This window comes from Tympanuchus pallidicinctus, unplaced genomic scaffold (assembly GCF_026119805.1).
Source record: "Tympanuchus pallidicinctus isolate F22 unplaced genomic scaffold, pur_lepc_1.0 scaffold21, whole genome shotgun sequence".
NCBI lineage: Eukaryota > Metazoa > Chordata > Aves > Galliformes > Phasianidae > Tympanuchus > Tympanuchus pallidicinctus.
Genome location: NW_026294733.1, coordinates 3,978,168 through 4,000,250, shown reverse-complemented (window position 1 = coordinate 4,000,250; position 22,083 = coordinate 3,978,168). Strand labels below are relative to the sequence as shown.

Genomic DNA, 22,083 nt, shown 5'->3' with positions numbered 1-22,083 from the left:
ACAGGCTCTTTCCTCAGCCTCTCCCTATGGAGAAGCATCCTGGGTATTATCAGATGGAATAGGCTCTGTTCAGAGAACAGTGTTTGTTCATTTATTGCTTATTACAAAGCAGCAGGGGGAAGTCAGATTTTAAGCTCAATAAACAGGTTGGCAGATTTCCTGTAAATCTGCTGTATTTTATTGCTGACATAAAATGCAAATAACCCCGAGTACATTGCGGAACAGGCCAACTTCTTTCTGCAATAAGAACAGTATTTCCTGTCTTAACAGGAACCTGCCTCAAATGCGATTCTCGTCATAAAACTGAGTCTGAGAGCAGCTCCTTTGTGTACGCTAGGTGCATGTCCCCTGAGCAGCTCCATTTCCTCACTTGAAAGGCAGTTATTTCTTAAGGGTATCCAACAGCTGCAGAGCTGTATTCCAGCCCATCTTGTGCAAACATCAGTGAGCTCTGCTGAGTAGGGTCTGGTTCCAGGATCCTTCCTACTGAAGATGATGAACAAGAAGAAAACACGGCACAGCTTCTCTTTTCCAAGGTGGGGAACGCAGCACAAGAGCTCTTTGTTCTTTTAGTAGGGTCAGTTGGATGAAAACAGAGATCCTAACCCAAGACCTCCCCTATGAGGACAGGCTGAGGGAGCTGGGCTTGTTCAGCCTGGAGAAAAGAAAGCTGCGGGGTGACCTCAGTGCAGCCTTTCAATACCTAAAGGGAGCCTACAGAGGGGAGGGGAATCAACTCTTTGAAAGCGTTGGTATGTGTAGGACAAGGTGAAATGGTTTTAAGTTGAGGGAGGGGAGATTTAGGTCGGACATCAGGGGGAAATTCTTTACCCAGGGAGTGGTGAGGTACTGGAACAGGCTGCCCAGAGAGGTTGTGGATGCTCCGTCCTTGGAGGTGTTCAAGGCCAGGTTGGATGGGGCCCTGGGCAGCCTGGTTTAGCATTAAACGTGGAGGTTGGTGGCCCTGCATGTGGCAGGGGGGTTGGAGATTCATGATCCTTGAGGTCCCTTCCAACCCTGGCCATTCTGTGATTCTGTGATTCTGTGAAGATCTCCTTCTGCAGGAGAACCAGCCTTCAGGAAAGCATTTCTGAAAAAAATCAAAGCTGCTTTGGAATTTCTCTGCAGATCTCTTTGTATTTTAGCTGCTGCTCCCTTTATAGAGCATGGGACAGTCCTCTGTGACCAGGACAGGCAAACAAGGCCAGAAAGCCTCACAGTGTTTGCTCTATTCACATCTGATCTTCACAAAAACAGAGTGGGATTGATAGAAAAGCAGATTCCCTACAAGATCTTCTTAGGGAAGTATTAAAAGCAACACCAGTTGTGGCCTCCTGTTGAATTTAAGAATTTTGAATTCAGGGCTAAGCCACTATGGAGATGGCAATGACGCTACTTAGAAGCCTGAGACATATACACTGCCTGGATTTTCTTGCAGTTTGTGGGGATTCCACTAGCCTTCTGATTTTTAAGACCACATTGACTTCGGACCTTAAAGTTAAACTTTCCAAAAGGAATTTTGCAGAAAAAGACCATAGACAAATAAGCTCTGGGTACTCACAGAAGAGCGTTTTGCTCTCGCCAATGACAAATTTGGCTAAGATTAAATAAACAAGCCCCATTATAATACCACTATTAAAGACTGTAGTCATCTAAAAATGCAGTCACATTATTTTTTCCCCCTCTTGTCAAGTGCTGACTTCTCCCCCCAAAGAAAAAGCAGATTAGGGATTTCTGAAGTTCCCAGTTGCGTCTGAGCATCTTTGCCCTCACGGCTGTCATCTCAAATCTAGCCCTTAAGCTTTCCGAGCTTTCTTATTTTTATCCCAGAAATAAGAGAAAAAGGGAGAATTACTGGGTTAAACCTTTAATACCAAGATAAAGGACCCATTTCCCTCTTTCTTTCTTAACCCTTAATACTTCCTCCCCATTATTCCACTCTCTCTGCTCATCTCTCCAAGCAGCACGCATTTAATCCTGCCTCTTTGCTTTGCAACAGGAGCTGTTTTCTCCCTTTTACCTCTGGGAGCATCTTTGTTTTCCAGGTGTTGCAATATTTGTTTGAACAGTCTTCTGCAAACATCCCAAACACAGTGACTCCCAGCTCATCCCATTATCTGTTCATGGCAGGAGGTCGATGCCATCAGCACACCCAGCACTGCTCAACACCCCATGGCTTCAGCAGGGTGTCTGGGACACCCAGCAGCTCTGCCCACTGCATGGACACAACAGCACAGCCATCATTTACCCTGATGTCACAGAAGACAGGAGAAAGTACAGGATAAATTGCAAGCATTTAAGTGAAAAATGTTTTTGAGGCAGTTAATAGGTCAAAGTCTACACTCACACATTTGCTACCTTGGTGATGTGCATTTATTTGCACTCTGCCAGTTATTCATAGCAACGCTTTACCCTCTACTTATTGAAGGCAATCTTAACCAAACCAGCCTCAAGACAATATGTTTCATGTGTCTGTGTTGTAGGGCACTGCTGCAGAATGACCACAGGACAAACAGAACATGAACACTTTGTGGATCTCTGGAGATTTAGGATAAGCAAGGCTTTTTGAAACAAAAAGCAAAGCATATATACATATATATATATATTTTTTACTACATCTCAGTTCCATAGTTACACAAGCATGCCTGTGTAGCAGTCAGGCCCTTATGATAGAAATAGAAAGAAATGACTTGTTCAGCTTTTGACCAGGTGCCCAAGGCCAGGTTGGATGGGGTGCTGGGCAGTGGGATCCAATGGGGGGGAAGACAGCCCACAGGAGAGGCCAGAACTGGATGGGCTTTAAGGTCCTTTCCAATCTAAATCATTCTATGATTCTATAATTCTATTACTGAGAGCATGAAACAAATGAAAGGGAAATTAGCTGAAGCTGCGATTGGCTGTGCTAAGTGCAAGGCACTTAATGAGGCCATGACATAGGGTGGTAGCTACACCTGATCCATCAAAACCACAGGTCCACATGCACGGTGGGTGCTGCAGAAGCAGCCACAGCCAGAAACATCCCTCAGCAAGCTCCAGTGTTCAGACCAAATGCAGCCCAACTGCAGGAGAAAGCTGGGGGAAGAAAATAAATTTGAGTGGGTTTAGACTTTTCCTTAACTCACCCCTTCAGGCCTGGACCTGTGACCATGCATTTGTACAGAAGGGAGAACAGCAATATCACCAGGGCAGATAAATGCCTCTGAAATAAAAAATAAATCTGCTATAGCTCTGCAGTAGCAAAGCACTGGTTTCTTAAAAAGCAGCCTGGTCACAAGGGAGGGGTGTGCTGTCCAGGGCCCTGCTGCTTAGTTTTACAATCAAGCTGCTTTTTTTCCTCTCTCCTCATTTTATTTTTAAATACCTGCCGTCTCTGCTTGGTGTTGTCAAAGTTTAATGGTTATTTAAAGAGCTCCCTGAAAATAATCACAAAAAAAAAGTGTGCTAAATGTGCTAAACTATTCCTCCAAACACCTGCAAGCTGTTATATTTTGTAGGGCTAACAAGTCAGACCCAAAATAGGATTAGGCCCTAATATACTTTAAATTAGCATCTGCAGTAAGCTGACAAGGAGAAAAAGAAGGAACTCTTGACCATGCTTTGGGCCAGAGACAGGTGGGCTTAAGATAACCTAGCTTAACTACCCCCACCTTTACTAGAATAGATGGGATGGACTTCCCTCTGTGGGAGCACTTTTGTCTCCATTGGACAAAGAAGGAGCTGGAGGCTCCAGCACCCAGCCCCAGTGGCTGCACTGCATGAGCTGAACCCTCCTCTCATCCTGCAGCAGCACACATTCATGGGGATGACTTTAATTGCATCCTGCTGGATCTGCATCACAGAACTCAGCTAATCAGAGAAGGCCTGTTTCTAAGACTCCAGTTTAGTATTTCTTGCAGGAGTTATTTAAATTAGCCACTAGAGATATTAGGGGTGATACTGTAAATGTCTGAGGGAAAGGGACTGACAACAGTAATTGTACACTAATAGTTAGCACTGTTACTAGCACAAGAGGATGCTCTGTTCCCCAGATACCATTATCAATATACCGAAGACTCAAATGTGCAAGGTCAGACACCCTGGGATAGTCCTGCTGCTCTAAACAAAATATTGTGACAATCAAGCTGACTTTGTAAAGGCAGAATGACTTTTGTCCCTAAGGGCTGATTGATTTTTTCAGCTGCATTTTACCCAGCTCAAGGTGCAGCTGTATTGGGACATCAACAGCACAGAGAGGGACTGGAGAGCAGGGGAGAAGAGGGAGAGGTCTGCCTTATCCTAGAGGTGATTGTGGCTGAGGAAAGGCTGCTTAGGCATTTGGCATAAGAGGGGCTTTATATGATAGGACCCCTACCCACCTTCCCTGCACACAGACTGGAAAAGCAACAGCTTGCAGGAGAACAGATTCTCCATCTGCCACAGGCAAAGTATCCAAAGTTTGCCACTCAATCACAGGCAGCCTGTGCTGCTTTGCATCTCTCTATACAGGATATTCCCTAGGAAGGCTGAGGTGCTTTTTCTAATCACCTCTATGGCACTACATATTATATATTACGTGTTATATTAACCATGGTAGAAAGGCCAGCCTCAAGGAGGAATACACAAGGCTAAAGAGTGACAGAACCTTGCACTATTGTTTGTTTGGGTTACAAAGGTTATGGCTGGAGTCACCCGCACTCTGTGTGCTGCACAAAGGAAACAGAGGCAAACAAGTGCAAACAAGTGCCGTCTGCAGTCTAGAAAATCTGATCCCTAACAAAAGACTAACATGCATGAAAAAATTGAGAATGTTACTGTATGGTAACTGTTGAGTCATGGCCTGAACCACTGACTGAGCACCTGAGAAAACGACCTGGTCAGTCCTGCAAGCACAGGTGAAGGCAATTCAGCTGCGTGACCGGAAGGGCCGCAGCTTGGCTGCACCTCTCTTAGACCTCATTTAAGGTTGACTGCCACTAGGAAAAGATTTCTGGTTGGAGATCCCTCTCTTGTGGTGCTTTTCCTGTAAGCCTGGATCTTCAGAGGTAGGTGAGCCATTTTGCCTCGTAATACCTTTTTATTGCTCTGGTTCCCTTGTCATTGCATCTCCTGTAACACTACTCCATTGTGTTGATCTTTCTGGTTGTTACAGTTGCACACTGAAAATTCGGGAGAGCTGTAATGTCAAAGAAAGAGTGTATCTGCATTTGTACTAGCTCCAATAGGAACTGGCTGTAGTGACTTTAGGGTGTTGTAGGTGAAGCATGAGGCATTGGGAAATGCTTTCCATAGACAGTAATGCTATAGAGAAGGCTTTCTGCAGTCTGGAGGATGCACTGCAAAGTGGCCTCCAGCAACAGGCTACCGGGTATCTGCTAGGGGCAGCAGAGGCATAAGAGATCCTGCCTTGAAGCAAGGGAATGGATTGTGTAATTGCTTCAGACCTTAAATCCTAACTCAGTGACTAACAGATTAAACAATGCAAATTTTAGGTAAATACATATATCTAATATGTCAATTTCTCTTCACTACTGAGGCTTTTGCAGCCTTACAGAACTCTTCATCCAGCAACAGTCTCCTTTTTTCTCCCTCTCAAAAAAAGTAAATTTGACCTTTCTTCTTCCTTCTTAAAATTCTCCAGCTGCACACTGTCCTCCTCCTAAGGGAATTTGGCTTTTTTTTTTTTTATTATTATTACAGTTCACATCTAAATTACAGTCTGGAGCCCTGCAATTAGTTGCAGCAATTCTTCTTCCACTCCCTACAAGCACAGCAAACCCTTCTTCAGCCTCATGACGGCCCTCTGCATGGCAGCCCAGCTAAGTAAAGACTCCACCTCTTTGTGTTTGCCTCCCACGCCACGACACCCACACAGCTGCCTTCAACACCGAGATAGGAGAAGCAATGATCAGCTGAATCCCTGGCAAACATGCTCTTGTTTCTGAACTGTGTGTATCAGAGTAACCCTGCCCTCCCTCCTCTGCTCTGCTGTGATTAACTGACCTTGTCCTGCTACCTGTCAATTGCAAGATAGGATTTAGATAATTTTATGTATCTGAATAGCAGAAATTGAGCTTGAAACCCAGACAGAATTGCTTTTGCTCATGTGGCTGTGCAAATCCCTCTGCTGTACCCAGCAAGCAATCTCAGCTTGTTTCATAGTGAGAAGATACGCATTTAATCTTTTAGTTTATTACATCTTTCACTAGAAATAGTGCTTATACTATCAGATGCTGTTCAAGTATTTATGTTTTTCGCCCTCAAGAAACGTTTATTTTCCCTTACTATGTATCCCAGGTCGGATTTGTTTTGTTCAGCAATTCCAGAGCCCAAGTGGGTACTCATCATACCCCTGCCCTTCTGCCCATGTGCTCCTGGTGGAGCAGATTTTTACCTGCTTGCTTGTGGCAGTGAGGCTGCTCAAGCCGTCCAGAGTGCCTCATACCCAGCCCTAAATTGCTCCTACTTTCAATCTCCTTTCCACTCTGAGTGCAATTCTTCACCATTCTCCTTTCTAAAAGGCTGCCCAGGGAGGTGGTTGAGTCATCACCTCTGGAGGCGTTTCACAAAACATTCAGTTGCTGTACTAAGGGACATGGTTCAGTGGGCAATATTGGTAGTAGGTGGATGGCTGGGCTAGATGATCTTGGAGGTCTTTTCCAACCTTGATGACCCTATGATAGCATTTGCTATGTGGTTTGTTAACTGGTTTGCCCTCATTTCGTTCTGCATCTGTGATCGGTCAACATCAGAGTCCTTGTGTTTGTTGTCTTTGCTAACTGATGTTTAGCAGCACATAGAAGTTCCTTTTCTGAATTATCTGCAGCTAAAAATTGAAAGGATGAGTAAACAGCCTCCCAAATAACATGAGACCTTTTGCAGTCAGTGAACGCTTCTGCAAACAATGCATCTCTGCAATGTTCATGCCCATCAGCATCAATAGAGAGGCTCACCCTGAATCAAGACCCAAATGTGAAGGTTCACAAACTGCCAGATTGTATATGTTCAGATTTTTGGGTATGATTACCCATCTCTTCATAGTAACATGTTTCAGATACTATGTACTCAGCATACATTTTAGAGGGGCTCAGGCATATTGGGCTACATCTGCTGGTTTATTTTTAGGAAGATGAGCTCTGGTAGATTTGCTTAGAAACAACACATAGAAAGAATTATGTGAATTTGCAGGCAACTGAATATTTCCAGTTCTGAGTCTATGAACCTTGACAGCGTTCTTTCAAATAAATTACTTGTAAAGCTCATGTTGACCTCTTCTCCCCAAAGGCAGAAATCTAGAAGTCATCCCAGTGGTGTGAAAGGTCTATCTTAAACCAATTTAAGCCTCCAGGAAATACAGAATTGAGGCTGACACTAACTTTCCATCTTTGCCTGTGACAGTGCAGTGATGATAGCAGAATAAGAACACAGTGGTTGTATTAAGGATGACTTGACTGCTCTAAATGCACCAAATGTATACATAACAAAATAAGTTCAGTGCAAATACATCTTGCTATCAGTTTTGTCTCAGCAGGTTAATAGAGAATAGAGAAGATTATATGATTTTGAAAGCAGCTTACACAGTAGGTACCCAATTCCCACCACAACTGGAACTTGGAGACCTATTTCTCAACTTCTGATCTTGCAAGAGCTTATGTATGTGCTTGCCTTCAAGGGCTGCATATAGAGCAACAACTTAGCAACATGTTAGAGTATTTTGAACTATCATATCTAGACAGTTCTGAAAAATTGAAGCAATTGTAGTATTTTCCTAAAATGTAGCCTCACTATAAAACATCAGAGTACAAACTTGAGAATTAATGGGAACTGCTCTTGGTTGCAATTTAACTTTGCTTACTCAGTGATTAAGCCCTGTTGTTAATTCGTAAAATCTATATTGCAAAAGCTGTGATAGAGAAATCTTTCCTCTTCTGCATGCATCAATCCATCTCAGTGCCAGCCAGATAAATCATGTTTCTCCAGTAGGCAAAACTAGCCATCTTCAGAGAAATCCAGACAGGTTTTCACAATTGCCAAAGTGCTTTGAAGACAGAGGGACTGTCTTCAGCAACAGCACTTTTTTCCTCTGTAAAAAAATCAGTGGTGTACGTGGGTTCTTGTGCATGCAGGAAGACAAGAAGCCTGCACTCACATCTCTGAATAAGTCAGAGCTGCAAAGGACCTCAGAGAAAACACCTGCATCTGGGGGACTAATGAAAAACATTGTTTTGGCAGCACTGAAGGCCTAATTGTATAGGGTGATTCCACAGTAGCGTGTTTTTGTCTAGCATAATAAACTACTTCTAACTGTAACGGCTGAGCTGCCAGCAAATTACAGCTCCTCTTCAAGCTGAACTGACCTAATTAGCTTTTATTTTGTGCAGATACTGAGTAAGCATGAACAAAGGATGCTTTCCCTCTTGCAAGAATAAATCAGAATTTAACATACATATCCAGGAGGCTCAATATGTCTTGTCCCATCTTGCCAGCCTCAAAAGGCGTAAATCCCTGTAGTACAAACACAATGGCACCACAGGCCCATGCCTGCCTTTAGCAGAACTGCTCCTTGAAGCCTGGCAGCTTGAAGTGACTTGGTAGCACTGCCTGTTGGTGCACAGGATGCAGAGCTGCTCTGGGAGCAGGGGCAGGGGCAGGCACGGGGTGCAGCCCTGCTGGGGAAGGAGGTCTCTAGCCCCATCTTTCGGCGAAGCTGGATTTCACATCTGTTCATCTAGTGACGTTAGGGTACCGGCTTTGCGCAGAGGAAGGACCGTGCTTAAGCTGTTTTCTCTACAGATGGCTGCTGTTGGGAGGCTTGAGAGCAAAACACAGCCTAGAGACAGACAGCTCTTTGTTCTTGTTGCTTCTGGGAGTTCAGTGACACCTTTCTCTATCGCTTAAGATTTGTGCTTTATATAGTTTACTTACTGATGTAACAGTGCAAAACCTGGTAGGAGAGCAGTTTGGTGCAATCTAGGGTGTTCTTTGCACCAGCCTAACAAATTGTAGCAATGCAACAATTCTGTTTTATGACATTTTGCATGTATATCGCTTCCTTATACCAGTGCTGTTAGCGGGACAAATTGTGTGAGAAGATGTAGTTTAGCACCCAGATGGTGTCATTATTAAGTTCTCATTAGCAGTGCTTCAAAGCACTCCAGATTGAAGGAAAGCTGTGGTGCAGAGTGCAGCAGGTAGGATATCAGATCTGAAAACAGTGCAATGATTTATAGTGGGAAGTGTTAGGAGGAGGCAAATACAGAGAGGCTGAGGTTTGGCACTGGGGAAAGAGGAGAGATGGATGTATTCAGAGAAGGCTTAGCTCTGGCATGGGGAAAGGAATGATGGAAGCAGCCCTGTTTCTAAGGAAGAAGGTGGATATGAATGGCCCTGTTGGCAGCAGGGAGATAATGTGGACAGACCAAATCAGCTGTGAGCGCAGGAGGGAAGGTTATTGCTCACACACATCTCCCATCCCTGTGTGAATCTGCTGAGGGCAAGCTTGTGAAGGATTAAGGTAATACACAGAAAAGGTGCAGGATGACCATCTCTCATGGCGCCTGAAGCTACTCCATCATCAAGCCCAGCTCTGCCAGTCAAGCACGGATTAGCTTATCTGGGCTTGAGCAGGGGCGATGGGGCCTGGCTGTGCCTGCCAAGGAAAAAAATTGATGCTCAGAGCAAGTGCCCAGGACGGTTTCCTCAGCCAGGCTTGAAACGAAGCCAGCGTGACAGAAAGTGACCAGCTGGGAAGGAAAACGGGGGGAAAAATAAGGAACCTATCCCTATCAGGAGAGGGAACAGTGGGCAGCTCTTGTTTCTGCTGCTTTTAATAATGCATGGAGATCACTAACAAATCTGCCATTTTCACACTGCTAATTGCAGAAGTGTTTGCCACCTCCCCAGGGCATTTCTCACGCTATCCTGACACATTATCATTTTTCCTTCCCCCACTGCTCCTTTCCTTTTCCATGATTTTTTTTTTTTTAAGATAACAATCTCCCGCTGAATCAAAGACTGAAGAATTTAACCTCTATTAGAAAGATTTCAAATAACAAATATTGCACACTGTCCTCCCTTCAAGGATGCGTCTTAGTAGTATGAAGAAGCCTTATGTAATCAATCAGCAAGGACTTGCACAGCACTTTTCTGCATAGAAGTACTTTGTGTTCAAATATTCAGTGAAAACTCCCAGTTCTTCTCTAAGATCTCAAATCTCAAATATTGTTTGACAGAAAGAAACCACTTCAGGGTTTTCAGGGTTTAACCATCTCTCCCTCAGAAATATACCACTTTATCAGAACTCCTAAGCATCACTGAATGCAACAGCTTTGCAGATACTGTTTGCTTATCTGGAATGAGACTTTGCTGCAGAAGCTTATTGATTTAGGGAGAAAAGACGTTAAAAATGTAAGAGCTCCAGAAAGCTGTGGTGCTGATTTAATGTTTTTAGGAACAGAAGTGAAAGCAGACATCAATATACAGTGAAAATATCATAAAACCAAAGCCTTGTGAAAAGTATATAAAATTAAAAAAGAAAAGTTGCAGAAAAAAAATCTTTATGCAGCCCATTTTACAGATATTAAGGCCAGTGCAAGCTTCCCCCTCACATTTTGATGATCTCCACATCACTGTTATCACTAAGGACTGCTGAATTCAACAGACAAAGGAAGCCAAAACTTGCAAAGTGACACAGTCTATACTCTGTTATTCTGAGCGAGAAAAAGTTTCTTGCAAGTCTGGGGAAACTGAAACAGCTGAAACCCCATTTCCTGCATAGTGTCCCTTGGAAGTTGAGGAATCTAGCTGTGATGATCTGAGAGTGTGATTAAATATCAGTCATATCTAATAATGGGTATGTGTAGCTGCTCTAGGAGAAGAGCTAGTAAATCAATTAAGTGCTGATATAAAGTCCCATTGGAATCAACAAAAGAAATTGGCATTGACTTTGTACCAGATCTTAAAAGAGCTGAAAATCTACAAAGAGTGAACAACGACAACCATCTCTGAAACACTGCAGGATTCCACAGCAAAATCTTGCAGGCCTCAAAAAAAGCTATTCTTTCCATTCAAGCCATGGGCTTGAATGGAAGGGCTCCCAGAGCTCACCTAATACACTCCAACCATTCAGCTCTGCTGGGCAAAAATGAGGTAATAACTACAAGAGGTTTTTCCCGCTCCTGACTTCATTAATGCCAAAACAACATTCCTCCAACAACGCTGGGATGCAACACGTCTTTGACAGGAGGTATTTCCCACTGTTAGGAACCGGATGCACACAAGCTGCTGTTAGCTCTCCCCCAGGAGCCAAAAGATGCTCAGGGCCTATCTGTGTTCAGCAGCTGAAGTCCTTCCTGCAGACTTGGAACTTCAGGCTCTCCTCTGACAAGGAGAAGTGCTTGCTGCACCTCTGGCATACCGCTACTTAAATCAACAGCTTTACATCAGTATGCAACTGATACAACTGAAGAAGAATCAAGCCTCACAACACTGGACCTGTTTAGAAGTCTTCTGTTGTAACAAATGTTCAGGCAAAAGAGGTTATCCTTATTTCTTGAACTGTCCTTACTTCTTGAATCAAACTCAAGAAGCAAAGCAGCAGTGATTTGAAGTCTGCTCACTACACAAGTATATCCAATGAATTTCAAACACTGAGGCGGATATCCAGACTGAGGAGCAGCTAACAGATGGGAAGGCAGAGATAGTGGATTTATCAGAGCTACACTGATCCCACAGAAGTTCAGTCTCTCTAAGGTACCCTGGAGAAAATAGTTTTTGTGCAGCCTCAGAAAACCAGCAATTCTTACCAACTGGAAGATAAAATGCTCAGTTTTCAACATCATAGGTTCAACAGGCAAATGCTTAGTGAGATAGAAAGCATCCATAGCTTTGCCTTCTCTGCTTGCTGGTAGAAGCAGCAGTGAGGGGAGACTAAATTTTGCCAAAAACTAAACCTTTCCCATATATCTCTGAAATGGGCATTTTTTCTCTAAGTTAAGTGATTATGCAAGGGCTACAGTGGCCAGTCTTACCATAACTGGTATTTCTCAAATCTGATAGGAAAAGTTATTTCCAGCTGAATTGTGAGAGGTTATTGGATAAAGAACAGTGGTCCAGAACTGTGATTCATAAGTTAAAATAGTTTTGGCTCTGAGGTCAGCCCAGTGGAATTCTTTCATCCACTGCTCAGGTCAGCCAGGCTGGAGACTGCAGGCTCATGCAGATATTCTTCCTCCTACATCACATATAAGTGATATAGACATGTCAGAAAGTGGTTATATCAGCTCCATGCTCTGAGCACAAATGATTATAAAAATCTGAATCTTATTCCCTTCAGTTCCTCATGCAGTTTCTGCCTGTGGGGAAACAGCCTGTTAAGCCATATCCTTCAGCCTTTTTTGTACTGTCTGTTCTTTCTGGGTGATGCTGGCATTGTTCCCTACTGTGTCAGAAGCAGTGCATATGTTTTGGGGATCCCAAAGCAATTCTGTTTACTGCAGTGCGCTGTGAACTTTGCCTCCTGTGTAGCAGCAGAGAACAAACCAATTGTTCCTGGGCCAGATGCAAAAGGGGTGCTAACGAAAACAGCACGAAGCACAGCCTTGATGTCTCACTGGGCCTGCTGTTATGGTTATTTACAATGGCCTTCTTTCAGTTACCATAAATCTTGGCAGAAAGGGCTTAGTTAAGATATGATTAGGTGGGGATTGTTGCATATGAGATTCTTGCTAGGGCTTATAAACATGACAGACCCTGAAATATGGTTTCCACAGAAGAAGAGAGAGAATGGAGGAAAATGGTGCTTTTACTGAAATATACCACAATTCCCTAATTACTCCTCTACTCTAGTGACTCTGAGTGGTGGATAATAACAATTAAAGGAACATTCTCTGTTCTGCTCTCTTATGCCTCCAAACTTATATTCTCTTCAGGGACTCAATTTAACAGCAGCTGCAGAGTAAGACTTGAATGAAATTAGGCTGATTTAAGAGCCTGCATGGAGCCCTGTAACAAAGAGAGGCTGCATAGTACCATTCTGGAGATTAATTCCCTTTGCTTGTGCTTCACAACCAGGAATTAAGTGGCTAGAACTGACCAACCATTTCTTGGCAAAATATCTTTAAGTACAGAAAAAAAAAAAAAAAAAAATCTATTAAGAGCCTTTCAGATGCAGGGAATTCATTCTCTTCAAAGCCTTCAGAAAGGGCCAGGCCCAGTTCTTCCACATTCCTTACAGGACTTTTTAAGAAGGCCTGAAAATAAGTTTATTCTAAACATTACTTCCCAAAGTGAAAGAAAAATAATGATTGTTAACTCCAGCTAAAGTGAGATTGTTCTGTAGTGTTTAGCATCAGATTATATCCTGGTCTGGACAAAGCAGCCTTGCGAAAGACTGTTGACCCTCCCATAATGGGACTCTATGAGAGTATGTGTTTATTATAGAGTATGGCAAAGCAACAGGTTTCGTACTTTTGTTGAAGGAAGTTGTTTTCTCTTGGAGTTCAAGATGGAACATAATGATTTATGACTTAACGGGGGGAGGGGAGAGGGGTAGGTTGTGGTTGGACTTGATATTTAAGGTCTTCCAACCTGAGTGTTTCTATGATTCTATAAGCCAACTGATATAATTCTGCCTCTAACTTCTCCATAGGCTTTTTGTCAGTAATAGCAGTTAAATATCACAATAAGCAGATATTTAAGATGTGTGAATCAGACCTCACCAGATCCTTTTGATCAGTGACCCTAGCTGTCTACGTTGCATTTAACACCCACTCCTAGATCCCCTGTTCTGAAATATTACCCACTTGGAGGACAGGATTAAAATGTGGAAAATTTTCCTCTTTGACTTCTTGCCAAAACCATTAAAACATTCTCTGCACTGTCACAGCTTGTGCCACCTCCCAGGGGATTTGATTTAGAAGTAAATTACATGTAAGTGTTAGATGAGAAGAGCTTCATTATCTAATTCTTCCTGCACCAGCATTTCTTTAAATTGCTTACAAGGGAGAGAAGACAATTAGTCCTGTGTTCGAAATGAGAAGTTGTATCTGTCACTCCCATTAACCATGATTATTTTTTGATATGCAAATAGAGTGCTTTCTAGAGCAGTGAGATGGGGCAGCCATATCTCCATAGGACCAGGTGCCAAGTGTGTTTTGACCAACTCTGAGCACACCTGACTAGCATGATCTTTGGGGGCTGCAGGCTGGACCAACTGTATTACAACAGTCTGCACACTGAATTAGCTTTGCAATAGTGAAAGAAAAGTTGGATGCCCTTCATCCCTCTGCAGTAGCTGCAAGTACACGAATGCTTCCATGGCACCAACAGGTTTCTAAACAAATTTCGGAAACAATTTCAAGGGCTCTGCAATCAGTTGGAGAGTTCCTTGCAGATTTGAAATTGGCTCATCCAGGCAGACATCAGGACATGGAAGCTGATGCCAATGATGCATGATTAGCGGGGACTGACCAGAAGCCCCCTTTCCTGAGTCACTTCTGAGAAACCCCATTTAGGCCTGCAGCGTGGTTGTCTTTTCAGGAGGACTCTCATCTGACTCTTCCCACCAATTCTAACTTAAATCTGTTGAGCAGTATTCTCTTCCCCATGCTTACTGGTGAAATTCTCAAGAGACAGTTGTGCTAATACAGGCACAGTCCCATGTTCATATCCATCCCAAATCTTACTACAAGCGTCTTAACCTACTCCTTGAGTTACATGATTTTGTTTTTTCAACACTTCATTCGCTGCACACTCCTCTGAGATCAGCCTACCTCAACTACCATCAAGATAAATAGACCTCCCTGGTACTAGAGTAATTCAGAGCAGAAGTCCTATTCCCTTTAGCAGAGGAGCCAAGATGTTCCTCGGGTTCCAGAGCTCAGGTATAGTATCTTCTCCCCGGGGAGTGGGGATGCAGTAGTTACCCAGCTGGCAGGTACCAGATATTTTTCTCAAGTTTCAACTCTGTCATGATTATATCTGACCTTCCCCACATTGTTTAAAACACAATATAAAAATACGTTTTAATCCTGGTAACATGCATACAGTGTTTCAGGGACAGACCTTTGAACCAAGGTCAGATTTTCTCACCTGAGCAACACCTGGTTCTTCACCAACTTGTGTGCATCTGAGCAAAGCACATATACACACAGGGATGTTTTGTTGCATGTATTTTACTGCCTCTGCTTTCTTCGATTTGTTCAGCGTTCAGAGTTCATGGGATTACTGCTGCCATACAAATCATTCTGCATACTTTAAAAGGAGGTTGGTATTTTATGAGGTGCTGAACAAAATTTGCTGAAACTGATGGCATATTTAATTCTATGGTCCATCTTTGAACAGACACACTAAAACTAGCGGAGAATCAACAGTGAGAAATACTGCTCTCAAAGCAGCAGCTTTAAAGCAAACTGAGCAAGAGGCAGCATTTGCTGGGGTATAGTTAAGAATTCAGACACACTGGATTTATTTTTGGCTCACCCAAATATACACAGAAAGTTTTGTGGAGTGATTAGGATTCATTAAACAGAACACTTGAGAATGAACTCAAATGATTTACCTAATGGGGATAAACTTGTTTGTGTTTACAGTTACCTTGCCAGAAGTGCTGCAGATTTCTCCCTCTTAAGTCAAGAGCATTAATATTTAATCACTGTAAGACCAAACTCAGTGTGAGTGCCACCCTATGAGACACGGCCAAGGTCAGTGCTGTGGAAGGGATGTTTGTAAAGGCTGCTTTCCGTATCTTGCCCTGTTCATTTGACAGCCTTGCCACTGTGTGGTACTCCTCAGTATTTTCTTTATTCCCGTGAATATGATGAACCTCCTCTCTGAGTTACAGCTGCCTCAGCCCAGCACAGAAATCTCTTGTTCACACAAATCTCAGGTATGCACTCACCATCAATCACCAGAGCTTAAATAGAACTATGGGGAGACAATGAATGAAGTTACTTCATATGAAAGTTACTTGAAAATCCTGAAGCTTCCGAGTATAAACAGTAAAAGCCTCAGTCATGGCAATTATTCTGGCTATCAGCACTGCTGTTGAAGTTATTACTGTTCCAATGTTAGATTGATGTCAAGTGGGGAAAAAAAATGTTCGGAAGTACTTTGCATTCCCTTTAATGCACCTGTTATAACCCTAACCTTTCCCTCCATTCCTGTGTGAAACTCCAGGATTATAGACTTTTTGTTTCAACAGTGAGTTTATTTTAGGCAGTTTTTCTGAAAACAAGGCTTATGTCAGGACACCCTGAAAAAATTCCCAAAAGCAAAGAGGTGTTAAAGACTGTGTGGAATTAAAAAAGGCTAAAGGGAAAGCTGCAACGTTAGCCTACAAACACAAGCAATAGAATACCATTTATTCATGTCAGGACTATATCAGCAAGTATACAGCACTGGCTCCACCGATGCACTAGCAAACCTTATCATGTCTGCCCTAATTCTGCCCTACCTCATTGCAGGCACAAGGATTGCTTGAACAGATTGCAAGTCGTCTGCTGCTTTTGTGAAGCACACATGGGAGCTATGATAACAGAGACAGGATTTTCTTTTTTTTTTTTTTTGTAATTTGTGATTTGAAGCTAAGATTTGAACAGATGCCCCTGGAGATGAGCATTCATTGTGCTATTCCTTTGCACGTTACATTGGTCTCACTGGAAGGTTCATTTTGAGTGGAAATTCAATCAACTTCTTAAAATAATAATAATAAATAGATAGGACAGTTATTTTCTGTATCACTTTCCTTCACCCATCCCCTCAGCTGAGAATCCTGCATCTGTTTCCCTTACTATTTAATTGCCTGGATAAAGGTAACTGGGAGGAGATACTGTTCTCCATTTCACAGATTCAGACCTTAACCTGACTCCTGCATTTTACTGTTGGCAAAGCTGGGCCAGTTCACACAGTTGGGTGCATTTTGTAGTTCATACCATTCATCTGTGGGAATGTGTCAAATCTGCATGTCAGACTGCTTCAAATAAGTGAGCAGTACAACACTGGAGAAAACTCATGGGAGTCAATGATGTTCTATTAATAAATTTAGGTTTTCATCACAAGCTCTAGAAGAATTGAAGAAAAAACATGGCTTTACACAGGCATTCAGATTGATTGGCATTTTGTCTATAAAGCAATTAACGTGCAGTTCAGTGGCTATTTTACAGAGATCATACAGCCTGTTGATGAAGGAGATGTATAGGCAAAGTCTTTGAAGAAATGGAATTTGGGAAGCTTTAGGGCAGAGCTCCCAGGATAAGCCTGATTGTTATGAGCACATTCACCCATGGAACACCTCTCTTGACATCCCATCATGGAAAACCAGCACACTCCATCCCTGTATGTTACAAATTTCCTACAAAGAGTTTGTTCAGCTGTTATCTCTGGTTTCCACAAAAGCTTGAAAGGGCACTGTTGAAAGCTTATCTGTTCTTTGCACAGCCCAGTTGCTCGGCCTGCTCACTTATTCCTTCCCCTCTCAAAATAGAGCTCAAGTTGATATGAAAATAGCATACCTCTCTCAGAGGGGGGTGTAGAACCAGTAAGGCATTGAGAAGAACGAAGCTGATGTGGACTGGCTATGTGTGTATTTGAAAGGCTTCAATAGCAGACTAATTCATCCTATTGTTGATGCTAATACAGTTCTTTCAGGATTCACAATTCACTGCTCCAAGCAAATTTACCTTTGATCTTTATTTACCTCAAGATGGTGACTGAAGTTTTTATCAAATGCATTTAACTGTCCTATGCTCATGGACAGACTGGGGCAGTGCAAGTAGACAGGCAAACCATCACCATCACAATGGGGAAAGGGGACTTGAGTATCTGGCTGTCAGTGGAGGGAGATGAGCTCTGTGTGGCTTCTGAGGCTCTTGTGCTGCTCTAAAATAGTTGTATGGAGACCAGGAAGGTGGAGAGTCCACTGAACTGAGAAAAGTCCATTTCTGTCAAACCCTTTGAAGGCTTCTCCCACTGCCATGCTCACTTTGCTCACTACTTCTGATTAAAAGATTTTTCCTCCTTCATTTATTCCCTCCAGATAGGATTAACCCCTTGTGCAAGATATGAAAGCTCCCACTTATCAGGCCTGCTTGATTCACCAGCTGTCAAAAATAAATGCTCTGTCATCTGCTTGAATCTCTGCAGGTTTCTTTTCACTTCTGTCCAACTCAGGGCTTGGGAAGACCTTGCTCCTTTTTTCTCCATTATAAAGAGAGATGCAATGAATCCAGAAATCATCTTTGGTCTGGTGACATCCCCACATTCATTGAGGTGCTAGCTGCCCTAACTACTCCCCCAGCTGCTTCTCCTCACTATTAAGCTAATAGCTTAGTGACTCCTAATAGCTATTGAGAGTCACTAAGTAAACCAGAGCAGTACAGTCCCTGCAGTCTTTAGATGAAGATGTGCAGTGCCACAAGCTTGGTGCCCTCTGTGATCTGTCTGCACACAGCTCTGAGACTGGTGCTTTGTGGGGTGGCTGAGGACAGCATGTTCAGGCCAACCTGGCAGCCCACCTAGCTGCTTAACGAGCTGACATTGTTAAGCTGCCAGGCATGTGCTGTCTCCAGATACGCCATGAAACACCACTGTCTGCATACAGTGCCAGTAGCACAACTGCTGTCTGGATAACCACTCCTGTCATATCCCCAGAGGAGATCACAATCATTCTCCAAATGTCTCTGCAGCCACTGGTTTTGTTCAGCCATGAAAATGCAATTGAATCCCTTAGTTTTATGCCAGATACTCCTTTTCAGAAATTCTAATTTTGAGACTATGATAAGATCTTTCAGCACCACATGTAAAAACAGCTTAGTGCAAAAGGACAATACTTCTCCTTTATTTTTGCACAGTAAAAGAAGTTGAAATACTGCTGCCTGGTGTGAAGAAAGTAATGGAAATAACACTGTCAGGTGCTGTGAGTCAGAATAGGACTCTACACAGCAGCAGCATCTAACTAATAGGAATGGGAGGGTGGTTGGACTAGATGATCTTGCAGGTCGTTTCCAACCTTATGATTCTGTGATTCTGTAACTGTGTTTAGGCCTTCTGAACACTGGTACTATTCCTATTTAGGCTTAATGACTGTCACAATAAAGAATACCGTATAGAACTTTGTAGAAAGCAGTCCATTTTTACGTCCCGCCTTCTTGCAGCCTTCATCACACTAATCAGCACACATTTATGCATGCAAAAATGCAAATATGCATTTGAATTACTGACTAGCGATGGAGATTATGCACAACTGATAACTGTGGAGCAAAATATGGGGTCTGTTGTACTGCTATGGTGGCAAGCTTCCATTGCTGAGGTTTTGGATGTTCTGGGGGAGTCCTGAGGTGAAGAGACTGAAGATAATTTAATACACATAAACTTAAAGGGAGGGAATAAAGTGAGTGTAAGCTGCATTTACAAGTTGAATCAGCACACAAAGATGAGTCTATGCTGTCAGAAAGCAGAACCTTTTGTGACATCTCTGGCTTTTGATATTTTTCAGTCTAAGGCCTCAAAATGCCAGTGAATTTCTAAATTACCACCTCTAAGGCAAGCTATCATCCCATGCACAAAAACAACTTAAGGCATCACTACAAACAGTCATAAGCTTGCCATAAGGACTAAGATTGGCTTCATATACAGTATAACCCATTTTTTTTAGTTACCTTCAGCAGTCATAAATCTGCCTTACAGCCATTTACAGCCAGTTTCTTACACTCTAGCAGCGCCAAGATGCTGCAGGGCATCAGCTGACTTTGCTTGAAGGTCATCTTGGCAAGATCTTGATCATAAAGTCAACTTTAAAATGTAGTAAATTCTTTGTAACTTGCTATGTGATATAGCCACAGACATATCACAAGGCTGAGCGACTGCATGAGACAGGAACATGGCTTTTGCAGACTTTCACATCCTTCCTATGCATCAAAGAAAGCTCTCTCTCTTTCCTAGAACAGCTGATTCTGGTTTTTAATTACACTTTTTAGTTTAGCATTATTCCTCTCACTCAGAATCATACTTTACCAGGGACTTCAACAGATCAGAGCAGACGCTGCACAGCTTCAGTCAAGTCTGTGCTGGGGCTTATAGCCACCAACGCCACATAGGAAAAAAGTGTTTTAGATTATTTTTATAGCCAGGTTCCCTGCTCTTAAGTGTTAATTTTTTGTGAAAATATACGTAGGTCACTCTGAAATTAATACCTCTTATTTATTTCTGTGAAAGTTACAACAGATGCAACAAGCATGAAAACACTATTTGATAAAGCAAATTCTCAGCTGCAAAACACTCCTTTTCTGCACAGCCACCACCATTAGCAATGCATTTTCACCAGTGATGAACAAGAGTCTGCATGCCACGCTCATAACGACCTGCACCAGCAGAGGTGGTGACACTGTCGCTGTCCCCACTGCACCACCCACCACCTCAGTTTGCTGATATCCACTGTTTGACTGTTTGGTCCCCATAAATGTTCAGAAATTGAATGTCGATGGGTGCCATTTTTTGTGCATAAAGGAATTCAGTGACACACCTTTGCTTCATCCGAATTTCCATGTCAGATGCCATTCTGTCAGACTATCCCTGTGCTGCCATCTGTCACACAGCAACAAAATGCAACAGGATATTGGTGGGAAGGTTCAACCTCTGCTGCCATGACTCTGATATCCACCTCTGATGTTATGGGCCAACAGAATAAATAGGAGACATTGCTTTTGGAGTAGCCCTGTATGTTTGGAACAGTCAGTGAAGGCTTCTGTCACTCAAAGATTTGTATAAAGAGGACATTGGAGTGAAAAAAAATTCATCTTGGCGCAAATATTCAGGAACAGATCACATTGTGCATGTCCCAGGATGACTGCACTGTGACCAGGCTGGTAGCTGGCTGCCCATTTAGGTCTGGATGACTCAAGACAGGCAATCATAGGATTGATTGCAAAGCCCTAGAAAGGCTTTGATATAAGCTTAGTTCTCCTAGGGCTGCAGGTTGGATTTCCAGGAGGACAGGGACAGGTAGAGAAGGAACTGTACTGATGATAGCCATGGGAAAGGCAGGTATGTGCAGAGGGAAGAGGCTCTGTCTGCCTCCTCAAGCTTTCCAGCTCTAGATTTGTCTTGCTGTCTTGAGGGAGGGAAGAGGTCTGTTCTTATTTTCTGGCAAGAAGGCTGGACAAGGCAAAGATGAATTGTGAAGCTGTTTTGCAGAAATAAATCACCCCACTGGGGTCAAGCTAAAGGAGCTATAGGAATTATTATGGATTATTTTATTGAAGTGCAGAGGGCTGGCATCTAAAAACCATCTGGGATGTCAAAGGACTGTCATATACACAGAACTTGTACTATAGATGGGGTAGCTGGTGATTAATGTAGGAGTAATCTGCTGCCAGCCTTGCAGATTGTCAGCTCCTTTATAGATTCAGTCACTTATGGCCTCTGCCAGACCTTGTCTCCATACACACACTTCCAAATGCATTGGAAGACATTATATCACTGTAGATTTGCCAAGCAGTTAGACTTTAAGCTGTGATCCCAGCCCTGGAGAAATTGCATTTTGAGTCAAGCTGAATAAATACAGCATATAGAATATAACAGTTTGGAAATGGATTTACTGGTGGCAAGGATACAAGACTGCTTTAAAAATATCATATTGAAAGAAGGATACAGATATAGGACAGTGCTTAGTAGATGAGATCTTCCACTACTCTGGTTCTCAAGCATACCTCTACTGCAGGATGTGCTTTTAAGCTCCCTGGAAGCTTATGCCTAAAGCTGCAAAGGCTTCAAAATCCAGATGAAAATTCAAACTTATGAAAAAACAGCAGTAAGTCAATATAATAGGCAAGTCTCCTGTAGCTTATAGCTCAGCTGTCATACTATTTCCTCTGTTCACTCTACTAAATCACAGTCATGGCTAGGATGCCACAAGTTCTGCTGTTGATAGCTGGACAGGTTTTGGTACGGAGGGAGCTTGATGAATTCACTTTTACCTTGCCAACATGGAAACCAGACACTTTCAGGAAAATTAAATGCAGAGCAAGCTTCTTCTAGAAAGGACTTTTACATGTGGTGTATATGCTCAACTATACAGCATACCAGGTTTTCCTTACAAGTAGTGCATTCCTT

General features: G+C 42.8%; 1 long non-coding RNA gene across 1 annotated transcript; it reads left to right on the top strand.

The window, feature by feature from the left end:
* The first annotated feature begins 4,961 nt into the window (after window positions 1–4,961).
* On the top strand, window positions 4,962–6,267 carry LOC128081655 (uncharacterized). Its single transcript, XR_008207304.1, has 2 exons — window positions 4,962–5,021; window positions 5,677–6,267. It is a non-coding gene; the product is annotated as an uncharacterized LOC128081655 (long non-coding RNA).
* Window positions 6,268–22,083: the final 15,816 nt, after the last annotated feature.